This window comes from Lissotriton vulgaris, chromosome 8 (genome assembly GCF_964263255.1).
Source record: "Lissotriton vulgaris chromosome 8, aLisVul1.2, whole genome shotgun sequence".
Lineage (NCBI taxonomy): Eukaryota > Metazoa > Chordata > Amphibia > Caudata > Salamandridae > Lissotriton > Lissotriton vulgaris.
The window spans coordinates 154,560,162-154,584,767 of NC_141696.1; the positions used below are offsets into that span (position 1 = coordinate 154,560,162).

The 24,606-nt window shown below is 43.5% G+C and overlaps 29 non-coding genes across 29 annotated transcripts; all 29 read right to left on the bottom strand.

Annotated features, from left to right (window-relative positions):
* Window positions 1-407: 407 nt before the first annotated feature.
* On the bottom strand, window positions 408-490 carry TRNAL-AAG (transfer RNA leucine (anticodon AAG)). The gene has a single exon. It is a non-coding gene; the product is annotated as a tRNA-Leu (tRNA).
* A 191-nt stretch (window positions 491-681) lies between these two features.
* TRNAL-CAG (transfer RNA leucine (anticodon CAG)) lies at window positions 682-764 on the bottom strand. Its single transcript has one exon. It is a non-coding gene; the product is annotated as a tRNA-Leu (tRNA).
* A 632-nt stretch (window positions 765-1,396) lies between these two features.
* Window positions 1,397-1,479, bottom strand: TRNAL-UAG (transfer RNA leucine (anticodon UAG)). Its single transcript has one exon. It is a non-coding gene; the product is annotated as a tRNA-Leu (tRNA).
* A 1,024-nt stretch (window positions 1,480-2,503) lies between these two features.
* On the bottom strand, window positions 2,504-2,586 carry TRNAL-CAG (transfer RNA leucine (anticodon CAG)). Its single transcript has one exon. It is a non-coding gene; the product is annotated as a tRNA-Leu (tRNA).
* Window positions 2,587-3,218: 632 nt separating this feature from the next.
* TRNAL-UAG (transfer RNA leucine (anticodon UAG)) lies at window positions 3,219-3,301 on the bottom strand. Its single transcript has one exon. It is a non-coding gene; the product is annotated as a tRNA-Leu (tRNA).
* A 1,024-nt stretch (window positions 3,302-4,325) lies between these two features.
* On the bottom strand, window positions 4,326-4,408 carry TRNAL-AAG (transfer RNA leucine (anticodon AAG)). Its single transcript has one exon. It is a non-coding gene; the product is annotated as a tRNA-Leu (tRNA).
* Window positions 4,409-5,313: 905 nt separating this feature from the next.
* Window positions 5,314-5,396, bottom strand: TRNAL-UAG (transfer RNA leucine (anticodon UAG)). The gene has a single exon. It is a non-coding gene; the product is annotated as a tRNA-Leu (tRNA).
* A 1,024-nt stretch (window positions 5,397-6,420) lies between these two features.
* On the bottom strand, window positions 6,421-6,503 carry TRNAL-AAG (transfer RNA leucine (anticodon AAG)). Its single transcript has one exon. It is a non-coding gene; the product is annotated as a tRNA-Leu (tRNA).
* A 906-nt stretch (window positions 6,504-7,409) lies between these two features.
* Window positions 7,410-7,492, bottom strand: TRNAL-UAG (transfer RNA leucine (anticodon UAG)). The gene has a single exon. It is a non-coding gene; the product is annotated as a tRNA-Leu (tRNA).
* Window positions 7,493-8,516: 1,024 nt separating this feature from the next.
* Window positions 8,517-8,599, bottom strand: TRNAL-AAG (transfer RNA leucine (anticodon AAG)). The gene has a single exon. It is a non-coding gene; the product is annotated as a tRNA-Leu (tRNA).
* Window positions 8,600-8,790: 191 nt separating this feature from the next.
* TRNAL-CAG (transfer RNA leucine (anticodon CAG)) lies at window positions 8,791-8,873 on the bottom strand. Its single transcript has one exon. It is a non-coding gene; the product is annotated as a tRNA-Leu (tRNA).
* A 1,739-nt stretch (window positions 8,874-10,612) lies between these two features.
* Window positions 10,613-10,695, bottom strand: TRNAL-AAG (transfer RNA leucine (anticodon AAG)). The gene has a single exon. It is a non-coding gene; the product is annotated as a tRNA-Leu (tRNA).
* Window positions 10,696-10,886: 191 nt separating this feature from the next.
* Window positions 10,887-10,969, bottom strand: TRNAL-CAG (transfer RNA leucine (anticodon CAG)). The gene has a single exon. It is a non-coding gene; the product is annotated as a tRNA-Leu (tRNA).
* Window positions 10,970-12,708: 1,739 nt separating this feature from the next.
* Window positions 12,709-12,791, bottom strand: TRNAL-AAG (transfer RNA leucine (anticodon AAG)). The gene has a single exon. It is a non-coding gene; the product is annotated as a tRNA-Leu (tRNA).
* A 191-nt stretch (window positions 12,792-12,982) lies between these two features.
* On the bottom strand, window positions 12,983-13,065 carry TRNAL-CAG (transfer RNA leucine (anticodon CAG)). The gene has a single exon. It is a non-coding gene; the product is annotated as a tRNA-Leu (tRNA).
* Window positions 13,066-13,697: 632 nt separating this feature from the next.
* On the bottom strand, window positions 13,698-13,780 carry TRNAL-UAG (transfer RNA leucine (anticodon UAG)). The gene has a single exon. It is a non-coding gene; the product is annotated as a tRNA-Leu (tRNA).
* Window positions 13,781-14,804: 1,024 nt separating this feature from the next.
* On the bottom strand, window positions 14,805-14,887 carry TRNAL-AAG (transfer RNA leucine (anticodon AAG)). Its single transcript has one exon. It is a non-coding gene; the product is annotated as a tRNA-Leu (tRNA).
* A 192-nt stretch (window positions 14,888-15,079) lies between these two features.
* On the bottom strand, window positions 15,080-15,162 carry TRNAL-CAG (transfer RNA leucine (anticodon CAG)). The gene has a single exon. It is a non-coding gene; the product is annotated as a tRNA-Leu (tRNA).
* Window positions 15,163-15,794: 632 nt separating this feature from the next.
* TRNAL-UAG (transfer RNA leucine (anticodon UAG)) lies at window positions 15,795-15,877 on the bottom strand. Its single transcript has one exon. It is a non-coding gene; the product is annotated as a tRNA-Leu (tRNA).
* A 1,024-nt stretch (window positions 15,878-16,901) lies between these two features.
* TRNAL-AAG (transfer RNA leucine (anticodon AAG)) lies at window positions 16,902-16,984 on the bottom strand. Its single transcript has one exon. It is a non-coding gene; the product is annotated as a tRNA-Leu (tRNA).
* A 191-nt stretch (window positions 16,985-17,175) lies between these two features.
* TRNAL-CAG (transfer RNA leucine (anticodon CAG)) lies at window positions 17,176-17,258 on the bottom strand. The gene has a single exon. It is a non-coding gene; the product is annotated as a tRNA-Leu (tRNA).
* A 1,739-nt stretch (window positions 17,259-18,997) lies between these two features.
* TRNAL-AAG (transfer RNA leucine (anticodon AAG)) lies at window positions 18,998-19,080 on the bottom strand. The gene has a single exon. It is a non-coding gene; the product is annotated as a tRNA-Leu (tRNA).
* Window positions 19,081-19,271: 191 nt separating this feature from the next.
* Window positions 19,272-19,354, bottom strand: TRNAL-CAG (transfer RNA leucine (anticodon CAG)). The gene has a single exon. It is a non-coding gene; the product is annotated as a tRNA-Leu (tRNA).
* A 1,739-nt stretch (window positions 19,355-21,093) lies between these two features.
* Window positions 21,094-21,176, bottom strand: TRNAL-AAG (transfer RNA leucine (anticodon AAG)). Its single transcript has one exon. It is a non-coding gene; the product is annotated as a tRNA-Leu (tRNA).
* Window positions 21,177-21,367: 191 nt separating this feature from the next.
* Window positions 21,368-21,450, bottom strand: TRNAL-CAG (transfer RNA leucine (anticodon CAG)). Its single transcript has one exon. It is a non-coding gene; the product is annotated as a tRNA-Leu (tRNA).
* Window positions 21,451-22,082: 632 nt separating this feature from the next.
* On the bottom strand, window positions 22,083-22,165 carry TRNAL-UAG (transfer RNA leucine (anticodon UAG)). The gene has a single exon. It is a non-coding gene; the product is annotated as a tRNA-Leu (tRNA).
* A 1,024-nt stretch (window positions 22,166-23,189) lies between these two features.
* TRNAL-AAG (transfer RNA leucine (anticodon AAG)) lies at window positions 23,190-23,272 on the bottom strand. Its single transcript has one exon. It is a non-coding gene; the product is annotated as a tRNA-Leu (tRNA).
* Window positions 23,273-23,464: 192 nt separating this feature from the next.
* On the bottom strand, window positions 23,465-23,547 carry TRNAL-CAG (transfer RNA leucine (anticodon CAG)). Its single transcript has one exon. It is a non-coding gene; the product is annotated as a tRNA-Leu (tRNA).
* Window positions 23,548-24,179: 632 nt separating this feature from the next.
* On the bottom strand, window positions 24,180-24,262 carry TRNAL-UAG (transfer RNA leucine (anticodon UAG)). The gene has a single exon. It is a non-coding gene; the product is annotated as a tRNA-Leu (tRNA).
* Window positions 24,263-24,606: the final 344 nt, after the last annotated feature.

A 24,606-nucleotide genomic window follows, 5' to 3' on the forward strand; every position in this document is an offset into this window, starting at 1 on the left:
ACTCTGTCTTTGTTTCATTCTCTCCTTCCTCAACACCCCTTCTCACTCACTCGCTCTATCACTTGTGCTCTTTCCCCTTGCTCTGCATTTCATAGTGGAAACATCTCTTGAATGGAGCATTAGAAAATGAGGTTACATAAAATTAACAATCTACTTATTGGAAACCAAAAATATCACAAGACTGAATGTAACCCATTTCATTAATAAAAGGGACTTTTTAAGCACCCCCCAAAAAACACATAAAACACCACGAGTGCTAAAAGAATATTATACGAGCTTGAAGACAGAATTGGGCAAATTAATTTGCAGTTGAAACTGAAGTTTGTTACTTATTCAGATATTATATGCACTGCCAATTTTTAGCTGAGATTCTGTAAGAACTCAGAGACAAAATGGACTTAAAGTTTTGTCAGAAGTGGGATTCGAACCCACGCCTCCAGGAGAGACTGCGGCCTTAACGCAGCACCTTAGACCACTCGGCCATCCTGACCACATTTGCTTGATCATCTACAGAGAGGGAAAGATATTGTGAACCAAAAAAAGCACACATCTTAGGTCATGAGTGGCTAGAGCAAGAAAAAAACTCACTGCACTTTTCCAAGTAGACAACCATATAAGCCCATGTGAGGGAAATGATCAGATTTTTTCTCTCTCAAGAAAAAAGTAGAGTAAACACACAATTGTCAGAAGTGGGATTTGAACCCACGCCTCCAGAAGAGACTGCGACCTGAACGCAGCGCCTTAGACCACTGGGCCATCCTGACTTGCATTTGTGGAACCTTCCACAGGCCAGACAGCCATGCAAGTGGGGTACCGAAAAGGCATGCCCTCAATTTATTTATCCTATTATAAGTACTTCCAACAGATCTTTGAACAATCCATAGAGAGCAGTACCTATGAAGAACTCTTTAGACCTTTAAGGCGTACAAAGAGAAAGTGCTATTAACCAGCCACTTGAAAGGCCCAAAGCTGCTTTGAAATTGAGTCAACAGCCACCTCTTGGCTAGCTAAAGCAAATTCAACAAGGAATTTCAATGTCACAACATAGGGTGGAATACGCAAATCTAAGCAGCCCCTGATCACAGCCCTGAGGAAATTGCCGTAAGTGTGCTGGAGTCCGACTGTCTACCAGATGCTAGGCATTCTTCCATATTTGCATGGCCTGTCTGGCCAGGGCATACAAGAGCATGACTCTTCCAGATGAGCTCTTACATGGGTCCTATGCTCATATAGTAAGGACTGCACTTTGTCAGCAAGACTTTATACAACCGAAATATATGAGAAACCCCAGCTCTCTTGACTAGTAGAGGACGGAATCACATCCCAGGTGAAGACCAACAGATGCAACTTCCATCAGATGTTAACCTGAAAAAGGAGATTACATCTCCAAAAGTCATGTCAGAAGTGGGATTCGAACCCACGCCTCCAGAGGAGACTGCGGCCTAAACACAGCGCCTTAGACCACTCGGCCATCCTGACAGGGCAGAGTCTTAAGAAATGTATAAAAGTCACTCAGAAATTTCTGCCTCCATGCAAGCCTGAAATAATTTAAACCTTCAAACACAAGGTGCAACTTTATGCACAGGACAATAAACACAGAAGATCACATGTGAAAGCATTTCATTTCACAGGTGTACAATTTTTATGCTTTTAAAATACCTCATACCTCTCACCAGCTATTTAGGGTCCTGTATCCTACTCACAAAATTACCTTGCCTGCGACCTCTCTCTCTACACAAACAACTACTGCACAGGAAGTAGGAAGGCAGAAGGTGGGGCATATTATGCAAATGTATGCTGTCATTGTGCCTTGCAGATTCATGCAGGATTTCTAGATCCTTGCTGGATACAAGAGAGCAGACCTTGTTTCAGATCAACTGTCCCTAGCAGGGAACGTCTGAGCACATGCAGTCTTTTGCTCTCTAGCCCCTGGCCTGGGACTTACCCTCACAGGCTGAGGCGTGAATTTCTGCATACCAACGTTGCATAGATGGTACGTTTGTGGTCGGTTTGGGATGGGTGGGAGGTCAAAAGCATGGAAAAGTATGTCGCCTTCACTTCTAGTCTCCTCTTCTAGGCCTACCTGCCGTTCACTCACTCTGTCTTTGTTTCATTCTCTCCTTCCTCAACACCCCTTCTCACTCACTCGCTCTATCACTTGTGCTCTTTCCCCTTGCTCTGCATTTCATAGTGGAAACATCTCTTGAATGGAGCATTAGAAAATGAGGTTACATAAAATTAACAATCTACTTATTGGAAACCAAAAATATCACAAGACTGAATGTAACCCATTTCATTAATAAAAGGGACTTTTTAAGCACCCCCCAAAAAACACATAAAACACCACGAGTGCTAGAAGAATATTATACGAGCTTGAAGACAGAATTGGGCAAATTAATTTGCAGTTGAAACTGAAGTTTGTTACTTATTCAGATATTATATGCACTGCCAATTTTTAGCTGAGATTCTAAAAGAACTCAGAGACAAAATGGACTTAAAGTTTTGTCAGAAGTGGGATTTGAACCCACGCCTCCAGAAGAGACTGCGACCTGAACACAGCACCTTAGACCACTCGGCCATCCTGACTTGCATTTTTGGAACTTTCCACAGGCCAGACAGCCATGCAAGTGGGGTACCGAAAAGGCATGCCCTCAATTTATTTATCCTATTATAAGTACTTCCAACAGATCTTTGAACAATCCATAGAGAGCAGTACCTATGAAGAACTCTTTAGACCTTTAAGGCGTACAAAGAGAAAGTGCTATTAACCAGCCACTTGAAAGGCCCAAAGCTGCTTTGAAATTGAGTCAACAGCCACCTCTTGGCTAGCTAAAGCAAATTCAACAAGGAATTTCAATGTCACAACATAGGGTGGAATACGCAAATCTAAGCAGCCCCTGATCACAGCCCTGAGGAAATTGCCGTAAGTGTGCTGGAGTCCAACTGTCTACCAGATGCTAGGCATTCTTCCATATTTGCATGGCCTGTCTGGCCAGGGCATACAAGAGCATGACTCTTCCAGATGAGCTCTTACATGGGTCCTATGCTCATATAGTAAGGACTGCACTTTGTCAGCAAGACTTTATACAACCGAAATATATGAGAAACCCCAGCTCTCTTGACTAGATGAGGACGGAATCACATCCCAGGTGAAGACCAACAGATGCAACTTCCATCAGATGTTAACCTGAAAAAGGAGATTACATCTCCAAAAGTCATGTCAGAAGTGGAATTCGAACCCACGCCTCCAGAGGAGACTGCGGCCTAAACACAGCGCCTTAGACCACTCGGCCATCCTGACAGTGCAGAGTCTTAAGAAATGTATAAAAGTCACTCAGAAATGTCTGCCTCCATGCAAGCCTGAAATAATTTAAACCTTCAAACACAAGGTGCAACTTTATGCCCAGGACAATAAACACAGAAGATCACATGTGAAAGCATTTCATTTCACAGGTGTACAATTTTTATGCTTTTAGAATACCTCATACCTCTCACTAGCTATTTAGGGTCCTGTATCCTACTCACAAAATTACCTTGCCTGCGACCTCTCTCTCTACACAAACAACTACTGCACAGGAAGTAGGAAGGCAGAAGGTGGGGCATATTATGCAAATGTATGCTGTCATTGTGCCTTGCAGATTCATGCAGGATTTCTAGATCCTTGCTGGATACAAGAGAGCAGACCTTGTTTCAGATCAACTGTCCCTAGCAGGGAACGTCTGAGCACATGCAGTCTTTTGCTCTCTAGCCCCTGGCCTGGGACTTACCCTCACTGGCTGAGGCGTGAATTTCTGCATACCAACGTTGCATAGATGGTACGTTTGTGGTCGGTTTGGGATGGGTGGGAGGTCAAAAGCAGGGAAAAGTATGTCGCCTTCACTTCTAGTCTCCTCTTCTAGGTCAACCTGCCGTTCACTCACTCTGTCTTTGTTTCATTCTCTCCTTCCTCAACACCCCTTCTCACTCACTCGCTCTATCACTTGTGCTCTTTCCCCTTGCTCTGCATTTCATAGTGGAAACATCTCTTGAATGGAGCATTAGAAAATGAGGTTACATAAAATTAACAATCTACTTATTGGAAACCAAAAATATCACAAGACTGAATGTAACCCATTTCATTAATAAAAGGGACTTTTTAAGCACCCCCCAAAAAACACATAAAACACCACGAGTGCTAGAAGAATATTATACGAGCTTGAAGACAGAATTGGGCAAATTAATTTGCAGTTGAAACTGAAGTTTGTTACTTATTCAGATATTATATGCACTGCCAATTTTTAGCTGAGATTCTAAAAGAACTCAGAGACAAAATGGACTTAAAGTTTTGTCAGAAGTGGGATTCGAACCCACGCCTCCAGGAGAGACTGCGGCCTTAACGCAGCGCCTTAGACCACTCGGCCATCCTGACCACATTTGCTTGATCATCTACAGAGAGGGAAAGATATTGTGAACCAAAAAAAGCACACAACTTAGGTCATGAGTGGCTAGAGCAAGAAAAAAACTCACTGCACTTTTCCAAGTAGACATCCATATAAGCCCATGTGAGGGAAATGATCTGATTTTTTCTCTCCCAAGAAAAAAGTAGAGTAAACACACATTTGTCAGAAGTGGGATTTGAACCCACGCCTCCAGAAGAGACTGCGACCTGAACCAGCGCATTAGACCACTCGGCCATCCTGACTTGCATTTGTGGAACCTTCCACAGGCCAGACAGCCATGCAAGTGGGGTACCGAAAAGGCATGCCCTCAATTTATTTATCCTATTATAAGTACTTCCAACAGATCTTTGAACAATCCATAGAGAGCAGTACCTATGAAGAACTCTTTAGACCTTTAAGGCGTACAAAGAGAAAGTGCTATTAACCAGCCACTTGAAAGGCCCAAAGCTGCTTTGAAATTGAGTCAACAGCCACCTCTTGGCTAGCTAAAGCAAATTCAACAAGGAATTTCAATGTCACAACATAGGGTGGAATACGCAAATCTAAGCAGCCCCTGATCACAGCCCTGAGGAAATTGCCGTAAGTGTGCTGGAGTCCAACTGTCTACCAGATGCTAGGCATTCTTCCATATTTGCATGGCCTGTCTGGCCAGGGCATACAAGAGCATGACTCTTCCAGATGAGCTCTTACATGGGTCCTATGCTCATATAGTAAGGACTGCACTTTGTCAGCAAGACTTTATACAACCGAAATATATGAGAAACCCCAGCTCTCTTGACTAGATGAGGACGGAATCACATCCCAGGTGAAGACCAACAGATGCAACTTCCATCAGATGTTAACCTGAAAAAGGAGATTACATCTCCAAAAGTCATGTCAGAAGTGGGATTCGAACCCACGCCTCCAGAGGAGACTGCAGCCTAAACACAGCGCCTTAGACCACTCAGCCATCCTGACAATGCAGAGTCTTAAGAAATGTATAAAAGTCACTCAGAAATTTCTGCCTCCATGCAAGCCTGAACTAATTTAAACCTTCAAACACAAGGTGCAACTTTATGCACAGGACAATAAACACAGAAGATCACATGTGAAAGCATTTCATTTCACAGGTGTACAATTTTTATGCTTTTAAAATACCTCATACCTCTCACCAGCTATTTAGGGTCCTGTATCCTACTCACAAAATTACCTTGCCTGCGACCTCTCTCTCTACACAAACAACTACTGCACAGGAAGTAGGAAGGCAGAATGTGGGGCATATTATGCAAATGTATGCTGTCATTGTGCCTTGCAGATTCATGCAGGATTTCTAGATCCTTGCTGGATACAAGAGAGCAGACCTTGTTTCAGATCAACTGTCCCTAGCAGGGAACGTCTGAGCACATGCAGTCTTTTGCTCTCTAGCCCCTGGCCTGGGACTTACCCTCACTGGCTGAGGCGTGAATTTCTGCATACCAACGTTGCATAGATGGTACGTTTGTGGTCGGTTTGGGATGGGTGGGAGGTCAAAAGCATGGAAAAGTATGTCGCCTTCACTTCTAGTCTCCTCTTCTAGGCCTACCTGCCGTTCACTCACTCTGTCTTTGTTTCATTCTCTCCTTCCTCAACACCCCTTCTCACTCACTCGCTCTATCACTTGTGCTCTTTCCCCTTGCTCTGCATTTCATAGTGGAAACATCTCTTGAATGGAGCATTAGAAAATGAGGTTACATAAAATTAACAATCTACTTATTGGAAACCAAAAATATCACAAGACTGAATGTAACCCATTTCATTAATAAAAGGGACTTTTTAAGCACCCCCCAAAAAACACATAAAACACCACGAGTGCTAGAAGAATATTATACGAGCTTGAAGACAGAATTGGGCAAATTAATTTGCAGTTGAAACTGAAGTTTGTTACTTATTCAGATATTATATGCACTGCCAATTTTTAGCTGAGATTCTAAAAGAACTCAGAGACAAAATGGACTTAAAGTTTTGTCAGAAGTGGGATTCGAACCCACGCCTCCAGGAGAGACTGCGGCCTTAACACAGCGCCTTAGACCACTCGGCCATCCTGACCACATTTGCTTGATCATCTACAGAGAGGGAAAGATATTGTGAACCAAAAAAAGCACACAACTTAGGTCATGAGTGGCTAGAGCAAGAAAAAAACTCACTGCACTTTTCCAAGTAGACATCCATATGAGCCCATGTGAGGGAAATGATCTGATTTTTTCTCTCCCAAGAAAAAAGTAGAGTAAACACACATTTGTCAGAAGTGGGATTTGAACCCACGCCTCCAGAAGAGACTGCGACCTGAACGCAGCGCATTAGACCACTCGGCCATCCTGACTTGCATTTGTGGAACCTTCCACAGGCCAGACAGCCATGCAAGTGGGGTACCGAAAAGGCATGCCCTCAATTTATTTATCCTATTATAAGTACTTCCAACAGATCTTTGAACAATCCATAGAGAGCAGTACCTATGAAGAACTCTTTAGACCTTTAAGGCGTACAAAGAGAAAGTGCTATTAACCAGCCACTTGAAAGGCCCAAAGCTGCTTTGAAATTGAGTCAACAGCCACCTCTTGGCTAGCTAAAGCAAATTCAACAAGGAATTTCAATGTCACAACATAGGGTGGAATACGCAAATCTAAGCAGCCCCTGATCACAGCCCTGAGGAAATTGCCGTAAGTGTGCTGGAGTCCAACTGTCTACCAGATGCTAGGCATTCTTCCATATTTGCATGGCCTGTCTGGCCAGGGCATACAAGAGCATGACTCTTCCAGATGAGCTCTTACATGGGTCCTATGCTCATATAGTAAGGACTGCACTTTGTCAGCAAGACTTTATACAACCGAAATATATGAGAAACCCCAGCTCTCTTGACTAGATGAGGACGGAATCACATCCCAGGTGAAGACCAACAGATGCAACTTCCATCAGATGTTAACCTGAAAAAGGAGATTACATCTCCAAAAGTCATGTCAGAAGTGGGATTCGAACCCACGCCTCCAGAGGAGACTGCAGCCTAAACACAGCGCCTTAGACCACTCGGCCATCCTGACAATGCAGAGTCTTAAGAAATGTATAAAAGTCACTCAGAAATTTCTGCCTCCATGCAAGCCTGAACTAATTTAAACCTTCAAACACAAGGTGCAACTTTATGCACAGGACAATAAACACAGAAGATCACATGTGAAAGCATTTCATTTCACAGGTGTACAATTTTTATGCTTTTAAAATACCTCATACCTCTCACCAGCTATTTAGGGTCCTGTATCCTACTCACAAAATTACCTTGCCTGCGACCTCTCTCTCTACACAAACAACTACTGCACAGGAAGTAGGAAGGCAGAATGTGGGGCATATTATGCAAATGTATGCTGTCATTGTGCCTTGCAGATTCATGCAGGATTTCTAGATCCTTGCTGGATACAAGAGAGCAGACCTTGTTTCAGATCAACTGTCCCTAGCAGGGAACGTCTGAGCACATGCAGTCTTTTGCTCTCTAGCCCCTGGCCTGGGACTTACCCTCACTGGCTGAGGCGTGAATTTCTGCATACCAACGTTGCATAGATGGTACGTTTGTGGTCGGTTTGGGATGGGTGGGAGGTCAAAAGCATGGAAAAGTATGTCGCCTTCACTTCTAGTCTCCTCTTCTAGGCCTACCTGCCGTTCACTCACTCTGTCTTTGTTTCATTCTCTCCTTCCTCAACACCCCTTCTCACTCACTCGCTCTATCACTTGTGCTCTTTCCCCTTGCTCTGCATTTCATAGTGGAAACATCTCTTGAATGGAGCATTAGAAAATGAGGTTACATAAAATTAACAATCTACTTATTGGAAACCAAAAATATCACAAGACTGAATGTAACCCATTTCATTAATAAAAGGGACTTTTTAAGCACCCCCCAAAAAACACATAAAACACCACGAGTGCTAGAAGAATATTATACGAGCTTGAAGACAGAATTGGGCAAATTAATTTGCAGTTGAAACTGAAGTTTGTTACTTATTCAGATATTATATGCACTGCCAATTTTTAGCTGAGATTCTAAAAGAACTCAGAGACAAAATGGACTTAAAGTTTTGTCAGAAGTGGGATTCGAACCCACGCCTCCAGGAGAGACTGCGGCCTTAACGCAGCGCCTTAGACCACTCGGCCATCCTGACCACATTTGCTTGATCATCTACAGAGAGGGAAAGATATTGTGAACCAAAAAAAGCACACATCTTAGGTCATGAGTGGCTAGAGCAAGAAAAAAACTCACTGCACTTTTCCAAGTAGACAACCATATAAGCCCATGTGAGGGAAATGATCAGATTTTTTCTCTCTCAAGAAAAAAGTAGAGTAAACACACAATTGTCAGAAGTGGGATTTGAACCCACGCCTCCAGAAAAGACTGCGATCTGAACGCAGCGCCTTAGACCACTCGGCCATCCTGACTTGCATTTGTGGAACCTTCCACAGGCCAGACAGCCATGCAAGTGGGGTACCGAAAAGGCATGCCCTCAATTTATTTATCCTATTATAAGTACTTCCAACAGATCTTTGAACAATCCATAGAGAGCAGTACCTATGAAGAACTCTTTAGACCTTTAAGGCGTACAAAGAGAAAGTGCTATTAACCAGCCACTTGAAAGGCCCAAAGCTGCTTTGAAATTGAGTCAACAGCCACCTCTTGGCTAGCTAAAGCAAATTCAACAAGGAATTTCAATGTCACAACATAGGGTGGAATACGCAAATCTAAGCAGCCCCTGATCACAGCCCTGAGGAAATTGCCGTAAGTGTGCTGGAGTCCAACTGTCTACCAGATGCTAGGCATTCTTCCATATTTGCATGGCCTGTCTGGCCAGGGCATACAAGAGCATGACTCTTCCAGATGAGCTCTTACATGGGTCCTATGCTCATATAGTAAGGACTGCACTTTGTCAGCAAGACTTTATACAACCGAAATATATGAGAAACCCCAGCTCTCTTGACTAGATGAGGACGGAATCACATCCTAGGTGAAGACCAACAGATGCAACTTCCATCAGATGTTAACCTGAAAAAGGAGATTACATCTCCAAAAGTCATGTCAGAAGTGGGATTTGAACCCACGCCTCCAGAAGAGACTGCGGTCTAAACACAGCGCCTTAGACCACTCGGCCATGCTGACAGTGCAGAGTCTTAAGAAATGTATAAAAGTCACTCAGAAATTTCTGCCTCCATGCAAGCCTGAAATAATTTAAACCTTCAAACACAAGGTGCAACTTTATGCACAGGACAATAAACACAGAAGATCACATGTGAAAGCATTTCATTTCACAGGTGTACAATTTTTATGCTTTTAGAATACCTCATACCTCTCACCAGCTATTTAGGGTCCTGTATCCTACTCACAAAATTACCTTGCCTGCGACCTCTCTCTCTACACAAACAACTACTGCACAGGAAGTAGGAAGGCAGAAGGTGGGGCATATTATGCAAATGTATGCTGTCATTGTGCCTTGCAGATTCATGCAGGATTTATAGATCCTTGCTGGATACAAGAGAGCAGACCTTGTTTCAGATCAACTGTCCCTAGCAGGGAACGTCTGAGCACATGCAGTCTTTTGCTCTCTAGCCCCTGGCCTGGGACTTACCCTCACTGGCTGAGACGTGAATTTCTGCATACCAACGTTGCATAGATGGTACGTTTGTGGTCAGTTTGGGATGGGTGGGAGGTCAAAAGCAGGGAAAAGTATGTCGCCTTCACTTCTAGTCTCCTCTTCTAGGCCTACCTGCTGTTCACTCACTCTGTCTTTGTTTCATTCTCTCCTTCCTCAACACCCCTTCTCACTCACTCGCTCTATCACTTGTGCTCTTTCCCCTTGCTCTGCATTTCATAGTGGAAACATCTCTTGAATGGAGCATTAGAAAATGAGGTTACATAAAATTAACAATCTACTTATTGGAAACCAAAAATATCACAAGACTGAATGTAACCCATTTCATTAATAAAAGGGACTTTTTAAGCACCCCCCAAAAAACACATAAAACACCACGAGTGCTAGAAGAATATTATACGAGCTTGAAGACAGAATTGGGCAAATTAATTTGCAGTTGAAACTGAAGTTTGTTACTTATTCAGATATTATATGCACTGCCAATTTTTAGCTGAGATTCTAAAAGAACTCAGAGACAAAATGGACTTAAAGTTTTGTCAGAAGTGGGATTCGAACCCACGCCTCCAGGAGAGACTGCGGCCTTAACGCAGCGCCTTAGACCACTCGGCCATCCTGACCACATTTGCTTGATCATCTACAGAGAGGGAAAGATATTGTGAACCAAAAAAAGCACACATCTTAGGTCATGAGTGGCTAGAGCAAGAAAAAAACTCACTGCACTTTTCCAAGTAGACAACCATATAAGCCCATGTGAGGGAAATGATCAGATTTTTTCTCTCTCAAGAAAAAAGTAGAGTAAACACACAATTGTCAGAAGTGGGATTTGAACCCACGCCTCCAGAAAAGACTGCGACCTGAACGCAGCGCCTTAGACCACTCGGCCATCCTGACTTGCATTTGTGGAACCTTCCACAGGCCAGACAGCCATGCAAGTGGGGTACCGAAAAGGCATGCCCTCAATTTATTTATCCTATTATAAGTACTTCCAACAGATCTTTGAACAATCCATAGAGAGCAGTACCTATGAAGAACTCTTTAGACCTTTAAGGCGTACAAAGAGAAAGTGCTATTAACCAGCCACTTGAAAGGCCCAAAGCTGCTTTGAAATTGAGTCAACAGCCACCTCTTGGCTAGCTAAAGCAAATTCAACAAGGAATTTCAATGTCACAACATAGGGTGGAATACGCAAATCTAAGCAGCCCCTGATCACAGCCCTGAGGAAATTGCCGTAAGTGTGCTGGAGTCCAACTGTCTACCAGATGCTAGGCATTCTTCCATATTTGCATGGCCTGTCTGGCCAGGGCATACAAGAGCATGACTCTTCCAGATGAGCTCTTACATGGGTCCTATGCTCATATAGTAAGGACTGCACTTTGTCAGCAAGACTTTATACAACCGAAATATATGAGAAACCCCAGCTCTCTTGACTAGATGAGGACGGAATCACATCCTAGGTGAAGACCAACAGATGCAACTTCCATCAGATGTTAACCTGAAAAAGGAGATTACATCTCCAAAAGTCATGTCAGTAGTGGGATTCGAACCCACACCTCCAGAGGAGACTGCGGCCTAAACACAGCGCCTTCGACCACTCAGCCATCCTGACAGTGCAGAGTCTTAAGAAATGTATAAAAGTCACTCAGAAATTTCTGCCTCCATGCAAGCCTGAAATAATTTAAACCTTCAAACACAAGGTGCAACTTTATGCACAGGACAATAAACACAGAAGATCACATGTGAAAGCATTTCATTTCACAGGTGTACAATTTTTATGCTTTTAGAATACCTCATACCTCTCACCAGCTATTTAGGGTCCTGTATCCTACTCACAAAATTACCTTGCCTGCGACCTCTCTCTCTACACAAACAACTACTGCACAGGAAGTAGGAAGGCAGAAGGTGGGGCATATTATGCAAATGTATGCTGTCATTGTGCCTTGCAGATTCATGCAGGATTTCTAGATCCTTGCTGGATACAAGAGAGCAGACCTTGTTTCAGATCAACTGTCCCTAGCAGGGAACGTCTGAGCACATGCAGTCTTTTGCTCTCTAGCCCCTGGCCTGGGACTTACCCTCACTGGCTGAGACGTGAATTTCTGCATACCAACGTTGCATAGATGGTACGTTTGTGGTCAGTTTGGGATGGGTGGGAGGTCAAAAGCAGGGAAAAGTATGTCGCCTTCACTTCTAGTCTCCTCTTCTAGGCCTACCTGCTGTTCACTCACTCTGTCTTTGTTTCATTCTCTCCTTCCTCAACACCCCTTCTCACTCACTCGCTCTATCACTTGTGCTCTTTCCCCTTGCTCTGCATTTCATAGTGGAAACATCTCTTGAATGGAGCATTAGAAAATGAGGTTACATAAAATTAACAATCTACTTATTGGAAACCAAAAATATCACAAGACTGAATGTAACCCATTTCATTAATAAAAGGGACTTTTTAAGCACCCCCCAAAAAACACATAAAACACCACGAGTGCTAGAAGAATATTATACGAGCTTGAAGACAGAATTGGGCAAATTAATTTGCAGTTGAAACTGAAGTTTGTTACTTATTCAGATATTATATGCACTGCCAATTTTTAGCTGAGATTCTAAAAGAACTCAGAGACAAAATGGACTTAAAGTTTTGTCAGAAGTGGGATTCGAACCCACGCCTCCAGGAGAGACTGCGGCCTTAACGCAGCGCCTTAGACCACTCGGCCATCCTGACCACATTTGCTTGATCATCTACAGAGAGGGAAAGATATTGTGAACCAAAAAAAGCACACAACTTAGGTCATGAGTGGCTAGAGCAAGAAAAAAACTCACTGCACTTTTCCAAGTAGACAACCATATAAGCCCATGTGAGGGAAATGATCTGATTTTTTCTCTCCCAAGAAAAAAGTAGAGTAAACACACAATTGTCAGAAGTGGGATTTGAACCCACGCCTCCAGAAGAGACTGCGACCTGAACGCAGCGCCTTAGACCACTCGGCCATCCTGACTTGCATTTGTGGAACCTTCCACAGGCCAGACAGCCATGCAAGTGGGGTACCGAAGAGGCATGCCCTCAATTTATTTATCCTATTATAAGTACTTCCAACAGATCTTTGAACAATCCATAGAGAGCAGTACCTATGAAGAACTCTTTAGACCTTTAAGGCGTACAAAGAGAAAGTGCTATTAACCAGCCACTTGAAAGGCCCAAAGCTGCTTTGAAATTGAGTCAACAGCCACCTCTTGGCTAGCTAAAGCAAATTCAACAAGGAATTTCAATGTCACAACATAGGGTGGAATACGCAAATCTAAGCAGCCCCTGATCACAGCCCTGAGGAAATTGCCGTAAGTGTGCTGGAGTCCAACTGTCTACCAGATGCTAGGCATTCTTCCATATTTGCATGGCCTGTCTGGCCAGGGCATACAAGAGCAGGACTCTTCCAGATGAGCTCTTACATGGGTCCTATGCTCATATAGTAAGGACTGCACTTTGTCAGCAAGACTTTATACAACCAAAATATATGAGAAACCCCAGCTCTCTTGACTAGATGAGGACGGAATCACATCCCAGGTGAAGACCAACAGATGCAACTTCCATCAGATGTTAACCTGAAAAAGGAGATTACATCTCCAAAAGTCATGTCAGAAGTGGGATTCGAACCCACGCCTCCAGAGGAGACTGCGGCCTAAACACAGCGCCTTAGACCACTCGGCCATCCTGACAGTGCAGAGTCTTAAGAAATGTATAAAAGTCACTCAGAAATTTCTGCCTCCATGCAAGCCTGAAATAATGTAAACCTTCAAACACAAGGTGCAACTTTATGCACAGGACAATAAACACAGAAGATCACATGTGAAAGCATTTCATTTCACAGGTGTACAATTTTTATGCTTTTAGAATACCTCATACCTCTCACCAGCTATTTAGGGTCCTGTATCCTACTCACAAAATTACCTTGCCTGCGACCTCTCTCTCTACACAAACAACTACTGCACAGGAAGTAGGAAGGCAGAAGGTGGGGCATATTATGCAAATGTATGCTGTCATTGTGCCTTGCAGATTCATGCAGGATTTATAGATCCTTGCTGGATACAAGAGAGCAGACCTTGTTTCAGATCAACTGTCCCTAGCAGGGAACGTCTGAGCACATGCAGTCTTTTGCTCTCTAGCCCCTGGCCTGGGACTTACCCTCACTGGCTGAGGCGTGAATTTCTGCATACCAACGTTGCATAGATGGTACGTTTGTGGTCGGTTTGGGATGGGTGGGAGGTCAAAAGCAGGGAAAAGTATGTCGCCTTCACTTCTAGTCTCCTCTTCTAGGCCTACCTGCCGTTCACTCACTCTGTCTTTGTTTCATTCTCTCCTTCCTCAACACCCCTTCTCACTCACTCGCACTATCACTTGTGCTCTTTCTCCTTGCTCTGCATTTCATAGTGGAAACATCTCTTGAATGGAGCATTAGAAAATGAGGTTACATAAAATTAACAATCTACTTATTGGAAACCAAAAATATCACAAGACTGAATGTAACCCATTTCATTAATAAAAGGGACTTTTTAAGCACCCCCCAAAAAACACATAAAACACCACGAGTGCTAGAAGAATATTATACGAGCTTGAAGACAGAATTGGGCAAATTAATTTGCAGTTGAAACTGAAGTTTCTTACTTATTCAGATATTATATGCACTGCCAATTTTTAGCTGAGATTCTAAAAGAACTCAGAGACAAAATGGACTTAAAGTTTTGTCAGAAGTGGGATTCGAACCCACGCCTCCAGGAGAGACTGCGGCCTTAACGCAGCGCCTTAGACCACTCGGCCATCCTGACCACATTTGCTTGATCATCTACAGAGAGGGAAAGATATTGTGAACCAAAAAAAGCACACATCTTAGGTCATGAGTGGCTAGAGCAAGAAAAAAACTCACTGCACTTTTCCAAGTAGACAACCATATAAGCCCATGTGAGGGAAATGATCAGATTTTTTTCTCTCTCAAGAAAAAAGTAGAGTAAACACACAATTGTCAGAAGTGGGATTTGAACCCACGCCTCCAGAAGAGACTGCGACCTGAACGCAGCGCCTTAGACCACTCGGCCATCCTGACTTGCATTTGTGGAACCTTCCACAGGCCAGACAGCCATGCAAGTGGGGTACCGAAAAGGCATGCCCTCAATTTATTTATCCTATTATAAGTACTTCCAACAGATCTTTGAACAATCCATAGAGAGCAGTACCTATGAAGAACTCTTTAGACCTTTAAGGCGTACAAAGAGAAAGTGCTATTAACCAGCCACTTGAAAGGCCCAAAGCTGCTTTGAAATTGAGTCAACAGCCACCTCTTGGCTAGCTAAAGCAAATTCAACAAGGAATTTCAATGTCACAACATAGGGTGGAATACGCAAATCTAAGCAGCCCCTGATCACAGCCCTGAGGAAATTGCCGTAAGTGTGCTGGAGTCCAACTGTCTACCAGATGCTAGGCATTCTTCCATATTTGCATGGCCTGTCTGGCCAGGGCATACAAGAGCATGACTCTTCCAGATGAGCTCTTACATGGGTCCTATGCTCATATAGTAAGGACTGCACTTTGTCAGCAAGACTTTATACAACCGAAATATATGAGAAACCCCAGCTCTCTTGACTAGATGAGGACGGAATCACATCCCAGGTGAAGACCAACAGATGCAACTTCCATCAGATGTTAACCTGAAAAAGGAGATTACATCTCCAAAAGTCATGTCAGAAGTGGGATTCGAACCCACGCCTCCAGAGGAGACTGCAGCCTAAACACAGCGCCTTAGACCACTCGGCCATCCTGACAATGCAGAGTCTTAAGAAATGTATAAAAGTCACTCAGAAATTTCTGCCTCCATGCAAGCCTGAACTAATTTAAACCTTCAAACACAAGGTGCAACTTTATGCACAGGACAATAAACACAGAAGATCACATGTGAAAGCATTTCATTTCACAGGTGTACAATTTTTATGCTTTTAAAATACCTCATACCTCTCACCAGCTATTTAGGGTCCTGTATCCTACTCACAAAATTACCTTGCCTGCGACCTCTCTCTCTACACAAACAACTACTGCACAGGAAGTAGGAAGGCAGAATGTGGGGCATATTATGCAAATGTATGCTGTCATTGTGCCTTGCAGATTCATGCAGGATTTCTAGATCCTTGCTGGATACAAGAGAGCAGACCTTGTTTCAGATCAACTGTCCCTAGCAGGGAACGTCTGAGCACATGCAGTCTTTTGCTCTCTAGCCCCTGGCCTGGGACTTACCCTCACTGGCTGAGGCGTGAATTTCTGCATACCAACGTTGCATAGATGGTACGTTTGTGGTCGGTTTGGGATGGGTGGGAGGTCAAAAGCATGGAAAAGTATGTCGCCTTCACTTCTAGTCTCCTCTTCTAGGCCTACCTGCCGTTCACTCACTCTGTCTTTGTTTCATTCTCTCCTTCCTCAACACCCCTTCTCACTCACTCGCTCTATCACTTGTGCTCTTTCCCCTTGCTCTGCATTTCATAGTGGAAACATCTCTTGAATGGAGCATTAGAAAATGAGGTTACATAAAATTAACAATCTACTTATTGGAAACCAAAAATATCACAAGACTGAATGTAACCCATTTCATTAATAAAAGGGACTTTTTAAGCACCCCCCAAAAAACACATAAAACACCACGAGTGCTAGAAGAATATTATACGAGCTTGAAGACAGAATTGGGCAAATTAATTTGCAGTTGAAACTGAAGTTTGTTACTTATTCAGATATTATATGCACTGCCAATTTTTAGCTGAGATTCTAAAAGAACTCAGAGACAAAATGGACTTAAAGTTTTGTCAGAAGTGGGATTCGAACCCACGCCTCCAGGAGAGACTGCGGCCTTAACGCAGCGCCTTAGACCACTCGGCCATCCTGACCACATTTGCTTGATCATCTACAGAGAGGGAAAGATATTGTGAACCAAAAAAAGCACACATCTTAGGTCATGAGTGGCTAGAGCAAGAAAAAAACTCACTGCACTTTTCCAAGTAGACAACCATATAAGCCCATGTGAGGGAAATGATCAGATTTTTTCTCTCTCAAGAAAAAAGTAGAGTAAACACACAATTGTCAGAAGTGGGATTTGAACCCACGCCTCCAGAAAAGACTGCGATCTGAACGCAGCGCCTTAGACCACTCGGCCATCCTGACTTGCATTTGTGGAACCTTCCACAGGCCAGACAGCCATGCAAGTGGGGTACCGAAAAGGCATGCCCTCAATTTATTTATCCTATTATAAGTACTTCCAACAGATCTTTGAACAATCCATAGAGAGCAGTACCTATGAAGAACTCTTTAGACCTTTAAGGCGTACAAAGAGAAAGTGCTATTAACCAGCCACTTGAAAGGCCCAAAGCTGCTTTGAAATTGAGTCAACAGCCACCTCTTGGCTAGCTAAAGCAAATTCAACAAGGAATTTCAATGTCACAACATAGGGTGGAATACGCAAATCTAAGCAGCCCCTGATCACAGCCCTGAGGAAATTGCCGTAAGTGTGCTGGAGTCCAACTGTCTACCAGATGCTAGGCATTCTTCCATATTTGCATGGCCTGTCTGGCCAGGGCATACAAGAGCATGACTCTTCCAGATGAGCTCTTACATGGGTCCTATGCTCATATAGTAAGGACTGCACTTTGTCAGCAAGACTTTATACAACCGAAATATATGAGAAACCCCAGCTCTCTTGACTAGATGAGGACGGAATCACATCCTAGGTGAAGACCAACAGATGCAACTTCCATCAGATGTTAACCTGAAAAAGGAGATTACATCTCCAAAAGTCATGTCAGAAGTGGGATTTGAACCCACGCCTCCAGAAGAGACTGCGGTCTAAACACAGCGCCTTAGACCACTCGGCCATGCTGACAGTGCAGAGTCTTAAGAAATGTATAAAAGTCACTCAGAAATTTCTGCCTCCATGCAAGCCTGAAATAATTTAAACCTTCAAACACAAGGTGCAACTTTATGCACAGGACAATAAACACAGAAGATCACATGTGAAAGCATTTCATTTCACAGGTGTACAATTTTTATGCTTTTAGAATACCTCATACCTCTCACCAGCTATTTAGGGTCCTGTATCCTACTCACAAAATTACCTTGCCTGCGACCTCTCTCTCTACACAAACAACTACTGCACAGGAAGTAGGAAGGCAGAAGGTGGGGCATATTATGCAAATGTATGCTGTCATTGTGCCTTGCAGATTCATGCAGGATTTATAGATCCTTGCTGGATACAAGAGAGCAGACCTTGTTTCAGATCAACTGTCCCTAGCAGGGAACGTCTGAGCACATGCAGTCTTTTGCTCTCTAGCCCCTGGCCTGGGACTTACCCTCACTGGCTGAGACGTGAATTTCTGCATACCAACGTTGCATAGATGGTACGTTTGTGGTCAGTTTGGGATGGGTGGGAGGTCAAAAGCAGGGAAAAGTATGTCGCCTTCACTTCTAGTCTCCTCTTCTAGGCCTACCTGCTGTTCACTCACTCTGTCTTTGTTTCATTCTCTCCTTCCTCAACACCCCTTCTCACTCACTCGCTCTATCACTTTTGCTCTTTCCCCTTGCTCTGCATTTCATAGTGGAAACATCTCTTGAATGGAGCATTAGAAAATGAGGTTACATAAAATTAACAATCTACTTATTGGAAACCAAAAATATCACAAGACTGAATGTAACCCATTTCATTAATAAAAGGGACTTTTTAAGCACCCCCCAAAAAACACATAAAACACCACGAGTGCTAGAAGAATATTATACGAGCTTGAAGACAGAATTGGGCAAATTAATTTGCAGTTGAAACTGAAGTTTGTTACTTATTCAGATATTATATGCACTGCCAATTTTTAGCTGAGATTCTAAAAGAACTCAGAGACAAAATGGACTTAAAGTTTTGTCAGAAGTGGGATTCGAACCCACGCCTCCAGGAGAGACTGCGGCCTTAACGCAGCGCCTTAGACCACTCGGCCATCCTGACCACATTTGCTTGATCATCTACAGAGAGGGAAAGATATTGTGAACCAAAAAAAGCACACATCTTAGGTCATGAGTGGCTAGAGCAAGAAAAAAACTCACTGCACTTTTCCAAGTAGACAACCATATAAGCCCATGTGAGGGAAATGATCAGATTTTTTCTCTCTCAAGAAAAAAGTAGAGTAAACACACAATTGTCAGAAGTGGGATTTGAACCCACGCCTCCAGAAAAGACTGCGACCTGAACGCAGCGCCTTAGACCACTCGGCCATCCTGACTTGCATTTGTGGAACCTTCCACAGGCCAGACAGCCATGCAAGTGGGGTACCGAAAAGGCATGCCCTCAATTTATTTATCCTATTATAAGTACTTCCAACAGATCTTTGAACAATCCATAGAGAGCAGTACCTATGAAGAACTCTTTAGACCTTTAAGGCGTACAAAGAGAAAGTGCTATTAACCAGCCACTTGAAAGGCCCAAAGCTGCTTTGAAATTGAGTCAACAGCCACCTCTTGGCTAGCTAAAGCAAATTCAACAAGGAATTTCAATGTCACAACATAGGGTGGAATACGCAAATCTAAGCAGCCCCTGATCACAGCCCTGAGGAAATTGCCGTAAGTGTGCTGGAGTCCAACTGTCTACCAGATGCTAGGCATTCTTCCATATTTGCATGGCCTGTCTGGCCAGGGCATACAAGAGCATGACTCTTCCAGATGAGCTCTTACATGGGTCCTATGCTCATATAGTAAGGACTGCACTTTGTCAGCAAGACTTTATACAACCGAAATATATGAGAAACCCCAGCTCTCTTGACTAGATGAGGACGGAATCACATCCTAGGTGAAGACCAACAGATGCAACTTCCATCAGATGTTAACCTGAAAAAGGAGATTACATCTCCAAAAGTCATGTCAGTAGTGGGATTCGAACCCACACCTCCAGAGGAGACTGCGGCCTAAACACAGCGCCTTCGACCACTCAGCCATCCTGACAGTGCAGAGTCTTAAGAAATGTATAAAAGTCACTCAGAAATTTCTGCCTCCATGCAAGCCTGAAATAATTTAAACCTTCAAACACAAGGTGCAACTTTATGCACAGGACAATAAACACAGAAGATCACATGTGAAAGCATTTCATTTCACAGGTGTACAATTTTTATGCTTTTAGAATACCTCATACCTCTCACCAGCTATTTAGGGTCCTGTATCCTACTCACAAAATTACCTTGCCTGCGACCTCTCTCTCTACACAAACAACTACTGCACAGGAAGTAGGAAGGCAGAAGGTGGGGCATATTATGCAAATGTATGCTGTCATTGTGCCTTGCAGATTCATGCAGGATTTCTAGATCCTTGCTGGATACAAGAGAGCAGACCTTGTTTCAGATCAACTGTCCCTAGCAGGGAACGTCTGAGCACATGCAGTCTTTTGCTCTCTAGCCCCTGGCCTGGGACTTACCCTCACTGGCTGAGACGTGAATTTCTGCATACCAACGTTGCATAGATGGTACGTTTGTGGTCAGTTTGGGATGGGTGGGAGGTCAAAAGCAGGGAAAAGTATGTCGCCTTCACTTCTAGTCTCCTCTTCTAGGCCTACCTGCTGTTCACTCACTCTGTCTTTGTTTCATTCTCTCCTTCCTCAACACCCCTTCTCACTCACTCGCTCTATCACTTGTGCTCTTTCCCCTTGCTCTGCATTTCATAGTGGAAACATCTCTTGAATGGAGCATTAGAAAATGAGGTTACATAAAATTAACAATCTACTTATTGGAAACCAAAAATATCACAAGACTGAATGTAACCCATTTCATTAATAAAAGGGACTTTTTAAGCACCCCCCAAAAAACACATAAAACACCACGAGTGCTAGAAGAATATTATACGAGCTTGAAGACAGAATTGGGCAAATTAATTTGCAGTTGAAACTGAAGTTTGTTACTTATTCAGATATTATATGCACTGCCAATTTTTAGCTGAGATTCTAAAAGAACTCAGAGACAAAATGGACTTAAAGTTTTGTCAGAAGTGGGATTCGAACCCACGCCTCCAGGAGAGACTGCGGCCTTAACGCAGCGCCTTAGACCACTCGGCCATCCTGACCACATTTGCTTGATCATCTACAGAGAGGGAAAGATATTGTGAACCAAAAAAAGCACACAACTTAGGTCATGAGTGGCTAGAGCAAGAAAAAAACTCACTGCACTTTTCCAAGTAGACAACCATATAAGCCCATGTGAGGGAAATGATCTGATTTTTTCTCTCCCAAGAAAAAAGTAGAGTAAACACACAATTGTCAGAAGTGGGATTTGAACCCACGCCTCCAGAAGAGACTGCGACCTGAACGCAGCGCCTTAGACCACTCGGCCATCCTGACTTGCATTTGTGGAACCTTCCACAGGCCAGACAGCCATGCAAGTGGGGTACCGAAGAGGCATGCCCTCAATTTATTTATCCTATTATAAGTACTTCCAACAGATCTTTGAACAATCCATAGAGAGCAGTACCTATGAAGAACTCTTTAGACCTTTAAGGCGTACAAAGAGAAAGTGCTATTAACCAGCCACTTGAAAGGCCCAAAGCTGCTTTGAAATTGAGTCAACAGCCACCTCTTGGCTAGCTAAAGCAAATTCAACAAGGAATTTCAATGTCACAACATAGGGTGGAATACGCAAATCTAAGCAGCCCCTGATCACAGCCCTGAGGAAATTGCCGTAAGTGTGCTGGAGTCCAACTGTCTACCAGATGCTAGGCATTCTTCCATATTTGCATGGCCTGTCTGGCCAGGGCATACAAGAGCAGGACTCTTCCAGATGAGCTCTTACATGGGTCCTATGCTCATATAGTAAGGACTGCACTTTGTCAGCAAGACTTTATACAACCAAAATATATGAGAAACCCCAGCTCTCTTGACTAGATGAGGACGGAATCACATCCCAGGTGAAGACCAACAGATGCAACTTCCATCAGATGTTAACCTGAAAAAGGAGATTACATCTCCAAAAGTCATGTCAGAAGTGGGATTCGAACCCACGCCTCCAGAGGAGACTGCGGCCTAAACACAGCGCCTTAGACCACTCGGCCATCCTGACAGTGCAGAGTCTTAAGAAATGTATAAAAGTCACTCAGAAATTTCTGCCTCCATGCAAGCCTGAAATAATGTAAACCTTCAAACACAAGGTGCAACTTTATGCACAGGACAATAAACACAGAAGATCACATGTGAAAGCATTTCATTTCACAGGTGTACAATTTTTATGCTTTTAGAATACCTCATACCTCTCACCAGCTATTTAGGGTCCTGTATCCTACTCACAAAATTACCTTGCCTGCGACCTCTCTCTCTACACAAACAACTACTGCACAGGAAGTAGGAAGGCAGAAGGTGGGGCATATTATGCAAATGTATGCTGTCATTGTGCCTTGCAGATTCATGCAGGATTTATAGATCCTTGCTGGATACAAGAGAGCAGACCTTGTTTCAGATCAACTGTCCCTAGCAGGGAACGTCTGAGCACATGCAGTCTTTTGCTCTCTAGCCCCTGGCCTGGGACTTACCCTCACTGGCTGAGGCGTGAATTTCTGCATACCAACGTTGCATAGATGGTACGTTTGTGGTCGGTTTGGGATGGGTGGGAGGTCAAAAGCAGGGAAAAGTATGTCGCCTTCACTTCTAGTCTCCTCTTCTAGGCCTACCTGCCGTTCACTCACTCTGTCTTTGTTTCATTCTCTCCTTCCTCAACACCCCTTCTCACTCACTCGCACTATCACTTGTGCTCTTTCTCCTTGCTCTGCATTTCATAGTGGAAACATCTCTTGAATGGAGCATTAGAAAATGAGGTTACATAAAATTAACAATCTACTTATTGGAAACCAAAAATATCACAAGACTGAATGTAACCCATTTCATTAATAAAAGGGACTTTTTAAGCACCCCCCAAAAAACACATAAAACACCACGAGTGCTAGAAGAATATTATACGAGCTTGAAGACAGAATTGGGCAAATTAATTTGCAGTTGAAACTGAAGTTTCTTACTTATTCAGATATTATATGCACTGCCAATTTTTAGCTGAGATTCTAAAAGAACTCAGAGACAAAATGGACTTAAAGTTTTGTCAGAAGTGGGATTCGAACCCACGCCTCCAGGAGAGACTGCGGCCTTAACGCAGCGCCTTAGACCACTCGGCCATCCTGACCACATTTGCTTGATCATCTACAGAGAGGGAAAGATATTGTGAACCAAAAAAAGCACACATCTTAGGTCATGAGTGGCTAGAGCAAGAAAAAAACTCACTGCACTTTTCCAAGTAGACAACCATATAAGCCCATGTGAGGGAAATGATCAGATTTTTTTCTCTCTCAAGAAAAAAGTAGAGTAAACACACAATTGTCAGAAGTGGGATTTGAACCCACGCCTCCAGAAGAGACTGCGACCTGAACGCAGCGCCTTAGACCACTCGGCCATCCTGACTTGCATTTGTGGAACCTTCCACAGGCCAGACAGCCATGCAAGTGGGGTACCGAAAAGGCATGCCCTCAATTTATTTATCCTATTATAAGTACTTCCAACAGATCTTTGAACAATCCATAGAGAGCAGTACCTATGAAGAACTCTTTAGACCTTTAAGGCGTACAAAGAGAAAGTGCTATTAACCAGCCACTTGAAAGGCCCAAAGCTGCTTTGAAATTGAGTCAACAGCCACCTCTTGGCTAGCTAAAGCAAATTCAACAAGGAATTTCAATGTCACAACATAGGGTGGAATACGCAAATCTAAGCAGCCCCTGATCACAGCCCTGAGGAAATTGCCGTAAGTGTGCTGGAGTCCAACTGTCTACCAGATGCTAGGCATTCTTCCATATTTGCATGGCCTGTCTGGCCAGGGCATACAAGAGCATGACTCTTCCAGATGAGCTCTTACATGGGTCCTATGCTCATATAGTAAGGACGGCACTTTGTCAGCAAGACTTTATACAACCGAAATATATGAGAAACCCCAGCTCTCTTGACTAGATGAGGACGGAATCACATCCCAGGTGAAGACCAACAGATGCAACTTCCATCAGATGTTAACCTGAAAAAGGAGATTACATCTCCAAAAGTCATGTCAGAAGTGGGATTCGAACCCACGCCTCCAGAGGAGACTGCGGCCTAAACACAGCGCCTTAGACCACTCGGCCATCCTGACAGTGCAGAGTCTTAAGAAATGTATAAAAGTCACTCAGAAATTTCTGCCTCCATGCAAGCCTGAAATAATTTAAACCTTCAAACACAAGGTGCAACTTTATGCACAGGACAATAAACACAGAAGATCACATGTGAAAGCATTTCATTTCACAGGTGTACAATTTTTATGCTTTTAGAATACCTCATACCTCTCACCAGCTATTTAGGGTCCTGTATCCTACTCACAAAATTACCTTGCCTGCGACCTCTCTCTCTACACAAACAACTACTGCACAGGAAGTAGGAAGGCAGAAGGTGGGGCATATTATGCAAATGTATGCTGTCATTGTGCCTTGCAGATTCATG